The sequence below is a fragment of the Bubalus bubalis genome, chromosome 17 (assembly GCF_019923935.1).
Source record: "Bubalus bubalis isolate 160015118507 breed Murrah chromosome 17, NDDB_SH_1, whole genome shotgun sequence".
NCBI classification, from domain to species: Eukaryota; Metazoa; Chordata; class Mammalia; order Artiodactyla; family Bovidae; genus Bubalus; species Bubalus bubalis.
Window position 1 is genome coordinate 62,904,304 of NC_059173.1, and position 17,305 is coordinate 62,921,608.

Sequence of the window (17,305 nt, forward strand, 5' to 3'; positions counted from 1 at the left end):
GTTTTTTCCACAAAGCACATCACAGCTGGTTTATACTTAGGAACACCACACAACACTTCAGCCCTATTATACGGGCCTTTTAAGCAACAAAATCACCAAAAAAATGCACAAAAAATGCAAGCACTGTGGCACTAAACTGAATGAAAATGACACTTATTTGCAATCTGAGAGCTACAAGGCAGAGCATCGCTTGGTCAACACCCACTGGAAAGTGTGCATTGGATGACTCAAATTTTTCACACTCTGTACATGTCTATGAATGACTGCAAAAGCACGGCAAATGCTGTTTTTGTGGTTACAAATAATTTTAGTGAGTAAATAAATTTTCAAGTAATAATGAATGATAATGAAAGTCATTCAGTCGTGTACGACTCTTTGTGACCCCACGGACTGTACAGTCTATGGAATTCTCCAGGCCAGAATACTGGAGTGGGTAGCCTTTCCCTTTTCCAGGGGATCCTCCCAACCCAGGGATTGAACTCAGGTTTCCCTCATTGTAGGCGGATTGTTTACCAACTGAGCCTCAAGGGAAGCCCAAATTTGCAAGTAGGAAGCCCATAAATAATGAGGATCAACTATACATATATATATATACATGGATATATGTATAGATACATGCACACACACATATTTCTGAAACATTTGGGAGTAAGTTGAACATATGATACTCCTTTAGTCTTAAATATTTTAGTGTATATTTACTAAAAACAAGGGTGTTGTATTATATAACCATATTACAATGATCACCACCAAGAAATTAACCTTGATTAAGTGCTGTTATTGCAGCTACAGATTTCATTTATGTTTCACCAATTATTTCACTAATGTCCATTCTATTTCAGGATGTAATCCAGAATTACATGTTGCATTTAGCTGTCTTGTCTCTTTAGTTTCCTTTAACGCGTAAGAGTTCCTTGGTCTTTATTTGCCTTTTATTGATGCTGCCTTTTTGGTAGTAAAAGGGGTTGGAAGTAACAAGAAGAAAGTTGTGAAAGATGTAAATAAAGGGAAATGAGAGAATATTCATTATTAAACATTGTTGGATTCTCATGATGATATCACAGAGGGAGTGTAGCAATGGTAAATAATAGCTAATGTTTTGCTGCCTACTAGTTTAATCTTCTTCTTTCTGAATTAATTCTTTATACAAATGAGGGCACTGAGGGTCAGAGAAGTTAAGCATTTATCAGATCAGTTGCTCAGTCGTGTCCAACTCTTTGCCACCCCATGAATCACAGCACGCCAGGCTTCCCTGTCCATTACCAACTCCCGGAGTTCACTGACACTCACGTCCATGGAGTCAGTGATGCCATCCAGCCATCTCATCCTCTGTCGTCCCCTTCTCCTCTTGCCCCCAATCTCTCCCAGCATCAGAGTCTTTTCCAATGAGTCAACTCTTCGCATGAGGTGGCCAAAAGTACTGGAGTTTCAGCTTTAGCATCATTCCCTCCAAAGAAATCCCAGGGCTGATCTCCTTCAGAATGGACTGGTTGGATCTCCTTGCAGTCCAAGGGACTCTCAAGAGTCTTCTCCAACACCACAGTTCAAAAGCATCAATTCTTCGGCACTCAGCCTTCATCACAGTCCAACTCTCACATCCATACATGACCGCAGGAAAAACCATAGCCTTGACTACAAGAACCTTTGTTGGCAAAGTTATGTCTCTGCTTTTGAATATGCTATCTAGGTTGGTCATAACTTTCCTTCCAAGGAGTAAGTATCTTTTAATTTCATGGCTGTAATCACCATCTGCAGTGATTTTGGAGCCCCCAAAAATAAAGTCTGACACTGTTTCCACTCTTTCCCCATCTATTTCCCATGAAGTGATGGGACCGGATGCCATGATCTTTGTTTTCTGAATGTTGAGCTGTAAGCCAACTTTTTCACTCTCCTCTTTCACTTTCATCAAGAGGCTTTTGAGTTCCTCTTCACTTTCTGCCATAAGGGTGGTGTCATCTGCATATCTGAGGTTATTGATATTTCTCCCGGCAATCTTGATTCCAGCTTGTGTTTCTTCCAGTCCAGCATTTCTCATGATGTACTCTGCATAGAAATTAAATAAACAGGGTGACAATATACAGCCTTGATGAACTCCTTTTCCTATTTGGAACCAGTCTGTTGTTCCATGTCCAGTTCTAACTGTTGCTTCCTGACCTGCATACAAATTTCTCAAGAGACAGATCAGGTGGTCTGGTATTCCCATCTATTGAAGAATTTTCCACAGTTTATTGTGATCCACACAGTCAAAGGCTTTGGCATAGTCAATAAAGCAGAAATAGATGCTTTTCTGGAACTCTCTTGCTTTTTCGATGATCCAGCAGATGTTGGCAATTTGATCTCTGGTTCCTCTGCCTTTTCTAAAACCAGCCTGAACATCAGCAAGTTCACGGTTCACATATTGCTGAAGCCTGGGTTGGAGAATTTTGAGCATTACTTTACTAGCATGTGAGATGAGTGCAATTGTGCAGTAGTTTGAGGATTCTTTGGCATTATCTTTCTTTGGGATTGGAATTAAAACTGACCTTTTCAGCCCTGTGGCCACTGCTGAGTTTTTCAAATTTGCTGGCACATTGAGTGCAGCACTTTCACAGCATCATCTTTCAGGATTTGGAATAGCTCAACTGGAAGTCTATCACCTCCACTAGCTTTGTTCATAGTGATACTTTCTAAAGTCCACTTGACTTCACATTCCAGGATGTCTGGCTCTAGGTCAGTGATCACACCATCGTGATTATCTGGGTCGTGAAGATGTTTTTTGTACAGTTCTTCTGTGTATTCTTGCCACCTCTTCTTAATATCTTCTGCTTCTGTTAGGTCCATACCATCTCTGTCCTTTATCGAGCCCATCTTTGCATGAAATGTTCCTTTGGTATCTCTGATTTTCTTGAAGAGATCTCTAGTTTTTCCCATTCTGTTGTTTTCCTCTATTTCTTTGCGTTGATCGCTGAAGGCTTTCTTATCTCTTCTTGCTATTCTTTGGAACTCTGCATTCAGATGCTTATATCTTTCCTTTTCTTCTTCGCTTTTCGCTTCTCTTCTTTTCACAGAAGGTCACATAAATAGCAGTGGTGGGATTATAACTCAAATCAGTTTAATAAAGCACTAAAGGGACTTCCCTGGAACTTCTTGCTTCCAATGTAGGGGGCCTGGGTTCAATCCATGATCAGGGAACTAGACCCTACATGCTACAATTAAGAGTTCACATGCTGCAACTAAAAAAACAAAACAAAACAATAAAACCTGCATGCCACAATGAAGATCAGAGGTCTCGTGTGCCAGAACTAAGACATAGCACAGCTGAATAAATGAATAAATAAGGCAATGAAAAGCAGTGCTCTTTTAGATGTACATCCTGATGTTACTAAGATGGCACCCAATGAAAACATCTAATAATCTCAATACTACCTAATTGCTATACTACCCTTATTTTTCTCATCCCCTATTGTTAAAAAAAGAATCCACAAAAATAATGTGAGAAAAACCATAGTGGGCTTTAACAAAACAATTGTAAATCCAAACAGAACCACTAAAAATTTTCCACTGGAAGGTGGCCTGGAGGCAATCTCATTATCATTTTTCCCATGAGCATCTCCCATGAGGATGCATTTAATTTTATTGTTAAACTTGACTTTTAAGACTTGTAAAAAGCAACATTTACAAAGTTTTTAGCAGAGTCTCCCTTAAGGTAGGAGATATATAGATTAGATTAGTCTGTGTTCTCAGGCATGTTGGAAAGGGAGTTATCTTGGGAGTTAAGTTTGAATTTAGGGACTGTAATCTCAACCCAGGAAAAGTCTGTCTGCTTAACTAGAATACTTGTTTTTGTCCCAGTGGTCTAGTGAATACCCTGCATTGTCAAAATGCTTTGTAATAGCTGAAACCCACAGTATGTGAGAACACAAGGCTGTAGGTGGGATGCTGGTGGCATTTGAACATCCACATAAGAACTAAGCAGGAATCATTTTTGTGATTTTTCTGCCTTTGTTCAGAATCATAGAAGCAGAAACACAGAACTGGAGGGAATATAAGAAATCATCTTGTCTAACTCTAGAATTTGGGGGATTTTCCTATTAAAATGATTTCTAAACAGCTAACATTCAGTGTGTGTGTGCTAAGTCACTTCAGTCATGTCTGACTCTGTGCCAATCTATGGATGGTAGCCTTCCAGGCTCTTCTGTCCATGGGATTCTCCAGGCAAGAATACTGGAGTGCATTGCCATGCCCTCTTCCAGAGGATCTTCCTGAACATTCAGTGAGCTCTTATGCTCAATATTATGCAAGATATGTTTCATTGTTTAAGTTTCACAATTCTCTGAGTTGGATATTACTATTTACAGTTTATAGATGATGAAACTGGGTCTCAATAACTTGTCCTAGGTCACACAGCTAAGAAGTAATATATTCAAGTCTGAAGTCAGGGCTAACCAAAAAGTCTGTGCTCCTTTCATCCCACCACTGATTTCCTTGGTATAAAGTTTCCATCTTCTCTGAGGAACTTGTTGATATGTTAATAGTTATTAATAACTACTACTGGTGTAAGAAAAATTGTGAATTAGATAAAATCTGCTCTTAGTATCTTTTGAGTCATCATCGTAACCTTTTTACACAGTTGGCTCATATACCTTGGCCCAGTGTCTTTAAGACGTTTTTCCTTTGTCTACCATTGGGATTTTCTCAGACCCAAAGATGCCATGGAGAGAGTCAGGTAAATTAATACTTATGAATGTGAAAATGGGAAATTATTCAGTGAGTACGTTTTAGAGAAGAGGTACACTTTTTTTTTTTTTTTCCTAAGACAGAGTTAATACTTGTGTCGAATTTATTGAGGTGAGATTTTTCTGGCCAGTCTATACAAAGTTGTGTGGGATCAAGTCTGTTATGAAGTAGAGAGAACCACATCTGTAAAAATGTATTATTAATGCTCAGATCTTCTATGTTATCTGTTTCATAACTCCTGATAGGTTAGCCACATAGGTACAAGAAATAAAAATGGTACATCAGGAGGTGTAAAGAAAGTTTGAGTTCTAATGTAATACAAGTAGTTTATTATTATTAGACACAGAGAAGTTTAAGAATGCTTGGTTAAAGGTTTTCATTCTTTTTCTGCATAAAAATTTATAAAGAATATAAAATGTAGTAGCAGAAATAACAGAATCGGAATTAAGTAGTCATGATAGTATCAAATCAATTTTGAAATCAACTGCTGATCTCTATACCCACAGCACTTCACTCATTTCATTGCGCAGAAGAAGTTCAAATGGCTTGAGAGTTTTACAGTGCTCCCACTTTATTACGTGGAAATATGGAGAAGTTCTTGTTCTAATCATAATGCCTGAAGATTATTCTATGTCAAAGCAAAATTCACATCTGAAACCCATGTGTTTAACATCTGCAAAAGGAGGGAAAAAGGAAGGTGTTATCAATGGATTACCAAGCTCTAGATATGATTAATCTTCCACGTGATATGGAAACTTAGGAAAGAAATGGAAAATTATTGTTATCAAATACATTTTATGTTTAATAGTTTCAAAGAAAAAAATATACACACATACATAGAACTATACATGTGCATGAATGTCTCTATTATCTAGTGTGCCAAATTAGGTGATAAAATATGATAGGAGGAGAGTTAACTAGCTCCAAGGCAGGGCAATGAAGATAAACTGCTCTCCTTACAAAGGAAAGGTAAACAGCTTCTGATCCTCCATATTTAGAGAAATCTAGTGAAATAACTCCTTACTAAATTTCAGAAGCTGTGATGATCTGCTTCAGTAAAAAGAAACTGTGACTGGGCTACCATCTTTTTAAAGTTGCAATGGTTCACCCTCACCTGCCGGGATACATCTGGTGTTTGGGAGGGTCTAGGTGAGTTGATAAAGACACTGCCATTGCACCCTTCCGCTCTTTTGATGGTGCTGGATACTCTGCTATTCTTCATAAGAAGTAGCCTTTCCTCTGATTACTTCTGCTTATTTACCTTAGTGGGTGGATGCAAATTTCAGAGACTGCCACTATAATCTCTCTCATTCCAACCAATGTGAGTAGCTTCATATACTTTCATCAATTATATATTTAGGACCTGTGGAAATTACCAAAGAATAGGCTCAAAGACCTTATTGGACCCACAAGCAGATGATCCTGTAAGTACATTGATTACTTGGCTTCCATAAACTCTCATTCATATTGGAGGACTGAGATGCTGTTCTACCTTTCCTGAGAAAGTCTTGGTATTATTGACTCCCCCATGGCCTTTACCCTGGGCAGTGTCTTTAGATTTCTCTGGAGCAAGAAAAAAGGAATAGTTGCTATATATGCCTGAGTGGCACTAGAGGGTGATTCTTCAAAGGAATCTAACCTCCCTTTCAAACAATGTTATAGATGTAAAGCTGCAAACTGGGTAGAAAGTAGTGGTTTTCCACTACAGTATTGACATCAGCCTTTTGCTCACCAGATTTCAATTTCTCTTTGTACACAAATCAAACAACACCTTAGTCAGCTTTTCTTATATCTAAGCTCTGCAGACTTCATGATCTGTTCACCATCATGAGGTCTCTATGTCTTCAGTGCATTAAACATCACTTTAGTCTTGATACCATGATGATGCCAATGCCTCGCCTCTGATGGTTAGGAGTTTCCCACAGGCTTCTGCATCCTGGAGCCCAGATCTATGGTAGACAACACTCACCACCAAGGTTCTCAAAATTTCCAGTGTCCCCTTAACAACAAAACATTTATCTCTGAGGCCAAATCAAGGATGGAAAGACAAGAGCACAGAAACAGAGAGAGGAATTTGGTATGAATCAGTGGGCAATCAGTAAAGAGAGGATTTAATAAATAGAGCTGTAAACTTGGTTCTCCTTAAGGAGAAAATAATTAAATACCTGGATTGTATTCCTATCTCATGCCATACAAAAATAAATTCCAGATGAAGATAAATTCATATCTTAAATTTGAAGAGCAAACCAAAACCAAGAAAACCAAAGAAAAACTTCATGATCTTAGATTAGGAAAAGACTTCTTAAACAAGAACACACATGCACGAAAACAAAAGGCACGAAGTGAGGGAAATATTGATAAATATTACAACTTAACATTAAAAACTTTAATACAAGAGACAACCCACAAATTTAGAGGCGATCTTTTCAATATTTTAGCACATGATTTATATCCAGAAAATTCCAAGACCATCTACCAGTAGGTTAAAAAAAAAAGATACAAATAGTATGAATAATAAATTCATAGAATAGGTAATCCAAATGGTAAATGATAATGGCAATTAAAGTAGTAATGAGTTACTATTTTGCACGTCAGATTTCCACAACTCTACGTTCAAATGTTCTTTAGATGAATTTGTGGGGGAGAAAGTGGTCTCCCCATGCTGTTCCTCTGCCATCTTAGGACCGCCCCTCTCCACAACTCTAAATATCTCAAGAGTGAGACAGAGTGTGGGCTAGTAACAGTTAAACAGGGCTAGAGGTAAAGCTGCAGATGATGACTGCAGCCATGAAATTAAAAGACGCCTACTCCTTGGAAGAAAAGTTATTACCAACCTAGATAGCATATTCAAAAGCAGAGACATTACTTTGCCAACAAAGGTCCATCTAGTCAAGGTTATGGATTTTCCAGTGGTCATGTATGGATGTGAGAGTTGGACTGTGAAGAAAACTGAGCGCTGAAAAATTGATGCTTTTGAACTGTGGTGTTGGAGAAGACTATTGAGAGCCCCTTGGACTGCAAGGAGATCTAACCAGTCCATTCTGAAGGAGATCAGCCCTGGGATTTCTTTGGAAGGAATGATGCTAAAGCTGAAATTCCAGTACTTTTGCCACCTCATGCGAAGAGTTGACTCATTGGAAAAGACTCTGATGCTGGGAGGGATTGGGGGCAAGAGGAGAAGGGGACGACAGAGGATGAGATGGCTGGATGGCATCACTGACTCGATGGATGTGAGTCTGAGTGAACTCCAGGAGTTGGTGATGGACAGGGAGGCCTGGCATGCTGTGATTCATAGGGTCGCAAAGAGTCGGATACGACTGAGCTACTGAACTGAACTGAGGGGTAAAGTATTTAATACAGCTGAATGCGTTCCTATCCTACAATGCAGCAGTTTCATTTCCAGGATGATTGTAATTGGAACCACACAGAAAATGTCTTCCTCTTTAGTTTGTCATGATATTCAAAAGTCCTGTAAACAGATGCTTGTCTTTAGATTAAGTTACTGTTTATGAAAGTTCATGGCTGAAATACAAATATCTTTCATTGAAGGAATATACCAACCAGCAATGTGGATTATTTGATTGGCTTAACTTTTCTCTTTGACAAGAGTCCTAGGGGAGGATCCATGGGAAGGACAAAAAGAAACGTTTTAGAAGTAAAAATGCTGTTGAGAGGGGATTCAAGGAAATGACAATAGGCACACTGTCACCTTTTCTTTCTTGTCCAAGTTTGATTTAGCTGCATTGTCTCAGTTAAGTATTTATTGGGTTTAATGAAACCTTTGGTTTTGTGGGAACATTAGCAGAGAACACTAATGGGGGGCTTCTTTCCCAGTGAGCTCAGTAAGCACTTAGAGGGGGAATTGGAAAAAGGACTGTAAAGTGAGAGACCCAGGGATATTACTAAAATGATAAGCATTGTGGATCAAGTTTATAGGAGGAAGGTAAGCTTAGCTATATTTCATGAATGTAACTGGTCCCACTGGCCTTCAGTGGAGATGTGGCTGAGTTCCTAGCCTTGAACTTGCAGGAGTAAGGGCAAGGGAGACTCCCACTGGTTTCTTAGCAACAGTCTAGAGCCCATGATAGGGGTCACTTTTACTCTCAACTATTTGGGGGACATGCTGCCTCTTAGAGTAACCAGGAACCAAAGCCCTAATGAGTATAGCCAACAACAAGAATATAAACATTGTTGTTGTTCAGTCACTAAGTCATGTCCATCTCTTTGCAACCCCATGGACTGAAGCATGCCAGGCTTCTCTGTCCTCTACTATCTCGCTGAGTTTCCTCAAACTCATGCCCATTGAGTCAGTGAAGCCATCCAATCATCTCATCCTCTGTCGTCCCATTTTCCTCTTGCCCTCAATTTTTTCCAACATCAGGATCTTTTCCAGTGAGTTGGCTCTTCGCATCAGGTGGCCAAAGTATTGGAGTTTTGGCATCAATCCTTCCAGTGAATATTCAGGACTGATTTCCTTCAGGATTGACTGGTTTGATCTTGCTGTTCAAGGGACTCTGAAGAGTCTTCTCCAGCATCACAGTTCAAAGGCATCAATTCTTCAATGCTTAGCCTTCTTTATGGTCCAACTCTCACATCCACACATGACTACTGGAAGAAATATAGCTTTGACTGTATGGACCTTTGTCAGCAAATTGATGTCTCTGCTTTTTAAAACACTGTCTAGGTTGACATAGCTATTTTCCAAGAAGCAAGTGTCTTTAAATTTTGTGGCTGCAGTCACAATCTGCAGTGATTTTGGAGACTAAGAAAATAAAGTCTGTCACTCTTTCCATTGTTTCCCCATCTATTTGCCATGAAGTGATGTGGCCAGATGCCATGATCTAATTTTTTTGAATGTTGAGTTTTAAGCCATCTTTTTCACTCTCCTCTTTCACCTTCATCAAGAGGCTCTTTAGTTCCTGTTCACTTTCTGCTGCTTAAGTGGTATCATCTATATATCTGAGGTTGTTCATATTTTTCCTGGAGATCTTTATTCCAGCTTGTGATTCATCTAGCCCAGCAATTCATAAACATACGAAACAATAATAACAATAGTAATATTTTAGTGGGTCCAAAAGCCTGAGAAAAGATACATGAAAAACAGATCATATGTCCAGTGAATTAGAACCACTGAAATAAGCAGATGGGTGCTCCAATCAAGATGACAGAATAGAAGCATGTGGAGCTCACCACCTTCCACAAATACATAGAAAATACATCTACATGAGGAACAGTTCTCACAGAATACCAACTGAACGCGGGCAGAAGATTTCAGAAAGCCAAAATTTCAAGAAAGATCTCCCAGTAACTGGGTAGGATGAATGAAATAGGTAGATTGACAACATGAACAAAAAATAATAAATGCGCTTGAAGAAAGTAAAGTTGACCTACTTACACAAAGAGAGATCTAAATGAATTATAAAAGCCCAAACCATACATTTCAAACTAAGTAAATTAGTGGATGGGATATCTGCTGCAGTGATAATGTAGCAACTGACTTATCTAACTTATCTTCCCATAGTAAACAACCGAAAAACAGAATAAAATAGATGAACAATAGTCTTCTAACTGGGCAGCAGGCTGCAGCAGGGAGAAACGCAGATGAAACTGGTGAACCCTTCAATCACACTGTACTGTTGTCTGCAGGCACTTTCCAGACCACAGCATACGGAGGGCCTTCCAAGCACAACACAGTAATTTCACGATCAGAATTTGGGGTGGGGGGCGGGGGCGGTCAGGGTACCAGAGGAGAAAGAACCAAGCAGAGAAGAGCTCCAGAAATTTGCGTTAAGAGTCCCCTTGACTCTGTTATATCAATAGAGTGAAACTACATAACAACTCCAAGAACTCACATAGATTTGGAAGATATCTGAGTTCTGACTAGCCAGATTGGACTGTCCTTGTTGAATTCTCAGGGAATTCAATGAAATCCCAGAAGGATCTTGCATTACTATTAGAAAAAAATGTAGCTCCAGCATAAAGATAACTTTAGATCTATGCTAAGAATGTTTAAAAATAGTCCTTCAGAGGACCAGGTATGCCAACTGATTTGTAATTTAACTGTAAATCCAAAACAGAGCCCAGCACTCCTGAAGGAAGAAAATATATTCCAGTATTTAAATGTAAATTTCACAATATTCAGTATTTAAGAAAATTACTAGATGTGATGAGGCAGAAACAGACAATTTCATCAATAGAAACAACTTTGAAAATGATAGGAATGGTAAAAATATAAGACACAGACTTAAAAACAGCTGTAGAATTTACAGGAAATCATGAATAAAATGAGAAGAGAAATAGAAGATATAAAAATGACAAATGGTACTTCTAAAAGTGAAAAATACAATAACTGAAATGGAAAATTTACTGCAGAGGCTTAAGAGCAATGTAGATTTTGTAGAAGAAAGTATATGTGATAGACACAATTCAAACTAGGGCAGAAACAGAAATGAGATTGAAAAAAAGATGAACAAAACAGAAATTAGTGAAATAGAAAATGAACAAATAAAACAAGCAGAAAATTGCTTGTTGAGCAATTTTCTCAGAAATTGCTGAGAATATCAGCAAAATTGATAAGCTCTAAATAGACAAATCAAGTAGAAAAAGAGACAAGACATAAATTGTCAATATCAGGGATAGAAGAGAGGAAGTTACTGCAGATTCTACAGATGTTAAAAGGATAATAAGAGATTATGATTATGAACTGTAGACTAAGCAGAATAGATAACCTGAATTCCCTATACTTATTAAAAAAATTGAATTCACCCTATAATTGAATTATGCCCACCTCCTACACTCCCCCAAATCAAGGTAAAGGTGATTTCACTGCTTAATTTGATCAAATCTGTAAGGAAGAAATAATACCAATTCTATACAAACTCTTACAGAAAATGGAGAGGCAGGAATACTTCCCAACTTGTTTTATGAGTCCAAAAGTTGATTTGTGACATTGTGAGGAAAACAAGCTAAAGATCAATATCCCTCATAACATAGATATAAAAATCCTTAAAATATATTAGCAAATAAATCAATAACTATTAAAAAATGATAATACATCATTGAAAAGTTAAAGTCTCACAGTTGTGTCTGACTCTTTGAGACCCCATGGACTGTAGCCCTCTAGTCTCTGTCCATGGAATACTCCAGCCAAGAATACTAGAGTGGGTTACCATTTCCTTCTCTAGGGCATCTTCCTGACCTAGAGATCGAATCCATGTCTCCTTCACCTCCTGCATTGGCAGGCAGATTCTTTACCACTAAGCCACCTAGGAAGCTGGCCAAGGGCATCTACAAATGAGTAAATAATATGTAAGAGAGGATGGTCACATTAATTCAGATTCAAATGAATGGCTTTGAAGGCCATTTGGAAGAAATATTTGAAAACTTATAATAAAAGTATGAAGAGTTGGAAATTGAAAGAAAAAGGACAGAAGGCTTATATAATGGATTCAGAATACATATCATAAAAATAAGCATTTTAGAAGGATATGCAACTGATAGAAGCAATAATTGAACAACTAATATAAGAATTTCCTTCCAAGTTGAAGATTTGAATGCCAGTTAGGCTGGACCAGTTAAACTCAGAGACAGGTAACAACAAAAGGAAACAAAGAGAACAGAAGGTAAGAGACACATGTAATCCATTCAAATGTCCTAAAATTAATGTTATTATAGTCTCAGAGGGAAAGAGGGAAGAGCACTGGACAGAGCAATATTTGACAACAATAGTGAGTCATTTTTTCAAAAAAATTGATAAAAGAGGTCAACTTACAATTTAAAGGAACTTAGTGAACCCTAAGCAGAGTAAATAGAAAGAAAGTCATGACTAGGAACATCAAACCAAAAATAATAGGAAAACAATCATAAAGTCAACTGGGCAGGTATAAATTGCTTTTAAAAGATGAAAATCAAAGTTGATGGCTGAATTTTCAACAGTATTATAGAAATCACAAAACAATGAAATGACATTCTTTTAAAGTGCTAAAAGATTCTGTCACCTCCTGTCATTTTATTTTGTATTCATTCAAATGTGTTTTTTCTTGTGTATATTATAAAACTATATTTTATGATCTCCTACCTAAATAACTACTTGCAAATGACTTAAGGAAAAAAAAAATAAAATGCTAAAAGAAAAAAAAACCCTGTCCATTGGGAATTCTACATTCAATTAAAACACCCTTCAAAAGTGAAGTACATACTCAATGGTGAAAAGTTGAAAGCTTTTCCTCTAAGATCAGCAAGACGAGAATGCTCCCTCTCTTCACCTTTATTCAACATAGTATTGAAAATCCTAGCCAGAGAAATTTGGCAAGAAAAGAAAGAAAATTCATTCCAAATCAGAAAGGAAGCAGTAAAACTCACTATTTGCTGATAATATATTGTGTACTTAAATTTAAAGATTTCACCATAACCCTGTTAAAGTGAAGTGAAGTCACTCAGTTGTGTATGATTCTTTGCGACCCCAGGAAAGTAGCCTACCAGGTTCCTCCGTCCATGGGATTTTCCAGGCAAGAGTACTGGAGTGGGGTGCCATGTCCTTCTCCAGGGGATCTTCCTGACCCAGGGATTGAATTTGGGTCTCCCGCATTGTAGGCAGATGCTTTACCCTCTGAGTCACCAGGGGAAGTAAAGAACAGGAAAGCACAAACCTATTAGAAGCAATAAATAATTCAGCAAAGTTTCAGGATATAAAATTATTATTAAATTCTATAAATCTAAATACTAAACAGAAAACTCAGAAATCAACAATTCATAAGTTTTAAATTGAAAGCAGTTATGTACTCACGATGAAACTTTGCACCATCCCACCAAAGATGTGAGTCATATTTTTGTCCAGCATATCCACACTGTGTAAGCCACCTGTCTAGTGGTCACTTGGTAGCTGTCTTGCTTATAAGGTCTACTGTGGTGGTGTTGCAGTGCTTGTGTTCAAGTAGTTCTTATTTTACTTAATATCACTCCTAAGTGCAAGCTTAGTGATGCCTGTAATTTGAATTTTCTTTTACATAATTTGCATAATTTATAAACTAAACTTTATTATATATAAGCATGTATAAGAAAAAATGGTGCATACAGGCATTCCTCATTTTATTATGCTTTGTGAATTCTGTGTTTTTCACATATTGAAGGTTTGTGGCAACCCTGTGTTGTCAGTTGATGGTTAGCATTTTTCTTTTTAGCAATAAAGTTTTTAATTAAGGTAAATACATAGCTTTAGTTAGACATAATACTATTGCAGACTTAATAGACTACAGCATAGTGTAAACATAACTGCACTGGGGAACCAAAAATGGTGTGACTCTCTTTATTGTGATTTTCACTTTATTGTAGTGGTCTGGCACTGAACTTATATTATCTCCAAGGAATGCCTGTTTGAGTTTGGTATTATCCATGGTTTCAGGTATCCACTGAGGGTCTTCAACTGTATTTACTGAAGATAGGGGGAACTACTACACAACAGAAAAAGGACTCTCTCTTCAATAAATTGTGCTGGGTAAACTGGACAGCCACATGCGAAAGAATAAAACTGGAATTCTGTTTTACACTATAAATAAAAATTAACTCAAAGTATATTAAAGAGCCTAAGACCTGTAACCATAAAACTAGAAGAAAACAGAGGCCATAAGCTCCTCTATTTTGGTCTTGGGGGGTGGTTTTTTTGGACTTAATGTCAAACGCAAAGGCAAAAAAGTAAAAACAAACAAATGGGACTATATCAAACTAAAAGTTTGGACATAGCAAAGGAAGCCATCAACAAAATTAAATGGCAACCTAGGGAATGGGAGAAAATGTTTGCAAATCATATACCTGACATAGTATATCTGAAGTATATAAAGACCTCAAACAATAACAAAAAAACAAACAAATTAAAAAATGGGCCGAGGATATAGACATTTTCCTAAAGACACGCAGAGGTAAGCAGGCACGTAAAGAGGTGCTCAACATTATCAGGAAATGCAAATCAAACCCAGAACGAGGTTTTTATCTCTCATCTGTTAGAATGAGTATTTTAAAACGAGAAGAAATAGCAAGTGTTAGAGAGGGTGTGAAGGAAAGCGAACACTTGTACACTGTTGGAGGGAATGTAAATTGGTATGGCCACTATGGAAGACAGTATGGAGATTTCTCAGAAAATTAAAAAAAGAACTACCATATGATCCAGAAATTCCACTTCTGGGAATATATCGAAAGAAAACAAAAATACTAAGTCAAAAAATATCTGTACCCCAACTGCAGCTTATTTATAGTAGCCAAGATACAGAAACAAACTAAGTATCTATTGATGGGTAAATGGATAAAGAAGTTGTGGTACTTATACCTGCCCTGGAATATTATCCAGCCATAAAAGGAATGAAATTTTGCCATTTGTGACAACGTAAACGGATCTTGAGGGCATTATGCTAAGTGAAAGAAATCCGATAGTCAGAGGAGGACAAATACTGGATGGTGTCATGTATCTGGATGTTTTTAGAGGGAATCTAAAAACAAACAAACAAATCAAACTCATAAATTTATTTATTTATTTTTTTTTTTTTTTTTTTTTTTTAATTTTATTTTATTTTTAAACTTTACATAACTGTATTAGGTTTGCCAAATATCAAAATGAATCCGCCACAGGTTTACATGTGTTCCCCATCCTGAACCCTCCTCCCTCCTCCCTCCCCATTCCATCCCTCTGGGTCGTCCCAGTGCACCAGCCCCAAGCATCCAGTATTGTGCATCGAACCTGGACTGGCAACTCATTTCATACATGATATTTTACATGTTTCAATGCCATTTTCCCAAATCTTCCCACCCTCTCCCTCTCCCACAGAGTCCATAAGACTGTTCTATACATCAGTGTCTCTTTTGCTGTCTTGTACACAGGGTTATTGTTACCATCTTTCTAAATTCCATATATATGCGTTAGTATACTGTATTGGTGTTTTTCTTTCTGGCTTACTTCACTCTGTATAATAGGCTCCAGTTTCATCCACCTCATTAGAACTGATTCAAATGTATTCTTTTTAATGGCTGAATAATACTCCATTGTGTATATGTACCACAGCTTTCTTATCCATTCATCTGCTGAGTAATAAATGCTGGAGAGGGTGTGGAGAAAAGGGAACCCTCTTACACTGTTGGTGGGAATGCAAACTAGTACAGCCACTATGGAGAACAGTGTGGAGATTCCTTAAAAAACTGGAAATAGACATGCCTTATGATCCAGCAATCCCACTGCTGGGCATACACACTGAAAAAACCAGAAGGGAAAGAGACACGAGTACCCCAATGTTCATCGCAGCACTGTTTATAATAGCCAGGACATGGAAGCAACCTAGATGTCCATCAGCAGATGAATGGATAAGAAAGCTGTGGTACATATACACAATGGAGTATTATTCATAAATTTAGAGAATAGATTGATGGTTGGGGAGTGGTCAAAATAGGTCAAGGTGGTTAAAAGGTACAAACTTCCAGTTATAAAATAAGTAAGTAATGGTGACAATGTGTAGCAGGGAGACCAGAGTTAAAAATCCTATTTTGTGTATATGAAAGTGGCTAAGAGAGTAAATCTTAAATGTCATCATAAGAAAAAAAGTGTAGGTATGTGTTGTTATGGATAGTAGCTAGATTTATTGTAGCAATTATTTTGCAATGTATACAAATATTGAATCATTATGTTGTATACCTGAAACTAATATAGTGTTATACATCACTTTTTTTTTTTTTTAAAAAGAAGCAAAATTAAAATGTTCTCAGACAAAAAGTGCTATGGAAATTTGTTGCTGGTATACAATAAAAATTAGTAAATGAAGTCATTTGAGAAAAAGCAGTCTCAGAGAAGAAAATAGAGAATACATCTTAAGGTAGTCACAAGTGGAAACAAAGAAGTTAAAGAGAGAATGAAAATCACTAGAAATTAATTATGTTGATAAATAGAATACTAGCTGTTTAAAACGAAAGTAATAATGTATTATGGTGTTTATATCTCATATGGAAATATCATATTAATTGTACAAAACATGGGAGGGATTAAATGTTGTTACATTTCTTCAGCATTCTTGTATTATTTGAGAAATGCTAAATATCTGAATTTAAGTAAGACTGTAATATGTTAAGCATCCACTAAAAGAAAAATACAAAATGTTCTAACTACAACACTAAAGTTAGATAAAGTAGGTAAAAAAGAATTTTTAAAAGTATTTCATTAATACAAACACGGCAGGAACGGAGAAATAAAGCAGACAGGTGGGATAAAGAGAATACATAAAAAACAGAGAAAGTAGCAGAATCAAATTAGTAATAGGAAAATGTAAGTGGTAAAAAAACTCCAATGAGAAGGCAAAGATTATTAGGTGGTATTTAAGAAAATAAGACTCAACTGTATCCTATTTACAAGAGACAAACTTTAAATATAAGAATATAGATAGGGAGAAGGTTAAAGAATAAATATATAATAAGACATATTAACTCACAGAGACTATACTCATCAGAAAATTTAGACTTTAAGGCCAAAGATTATTTCATAATGAAAAGAAGAAAATATAATTCTAAAATTATGTGCAGATAGTAACAAAGTTTTAAATTGTATTAATCAAAAATTGGC

At 36.9% G+C, this 17,305-nt stretch overlaps 1 long non-coding RNA gene across 1 annotated transcript in view; it reads right to left on the minus strand.

Moving 5' to 3' along the window:
- Positions 1-5,035: 5,035 nt before the first annotated feature.
- Positions 5,036-17,305, minus strand: part of LOC123330008 — a 117,330-nt gene continuing 105,060 nt past the window's right edge. Inside the window, exon 4 of the long non-coding RNA XR_006545686.1 lies at positions 5,036-5,389. This is a non-coding gene — a long non-coding RNA (uncharacterized LOC123330008). The remainder of the gene's footprint in view (positions 5,390-17,305) is intronic.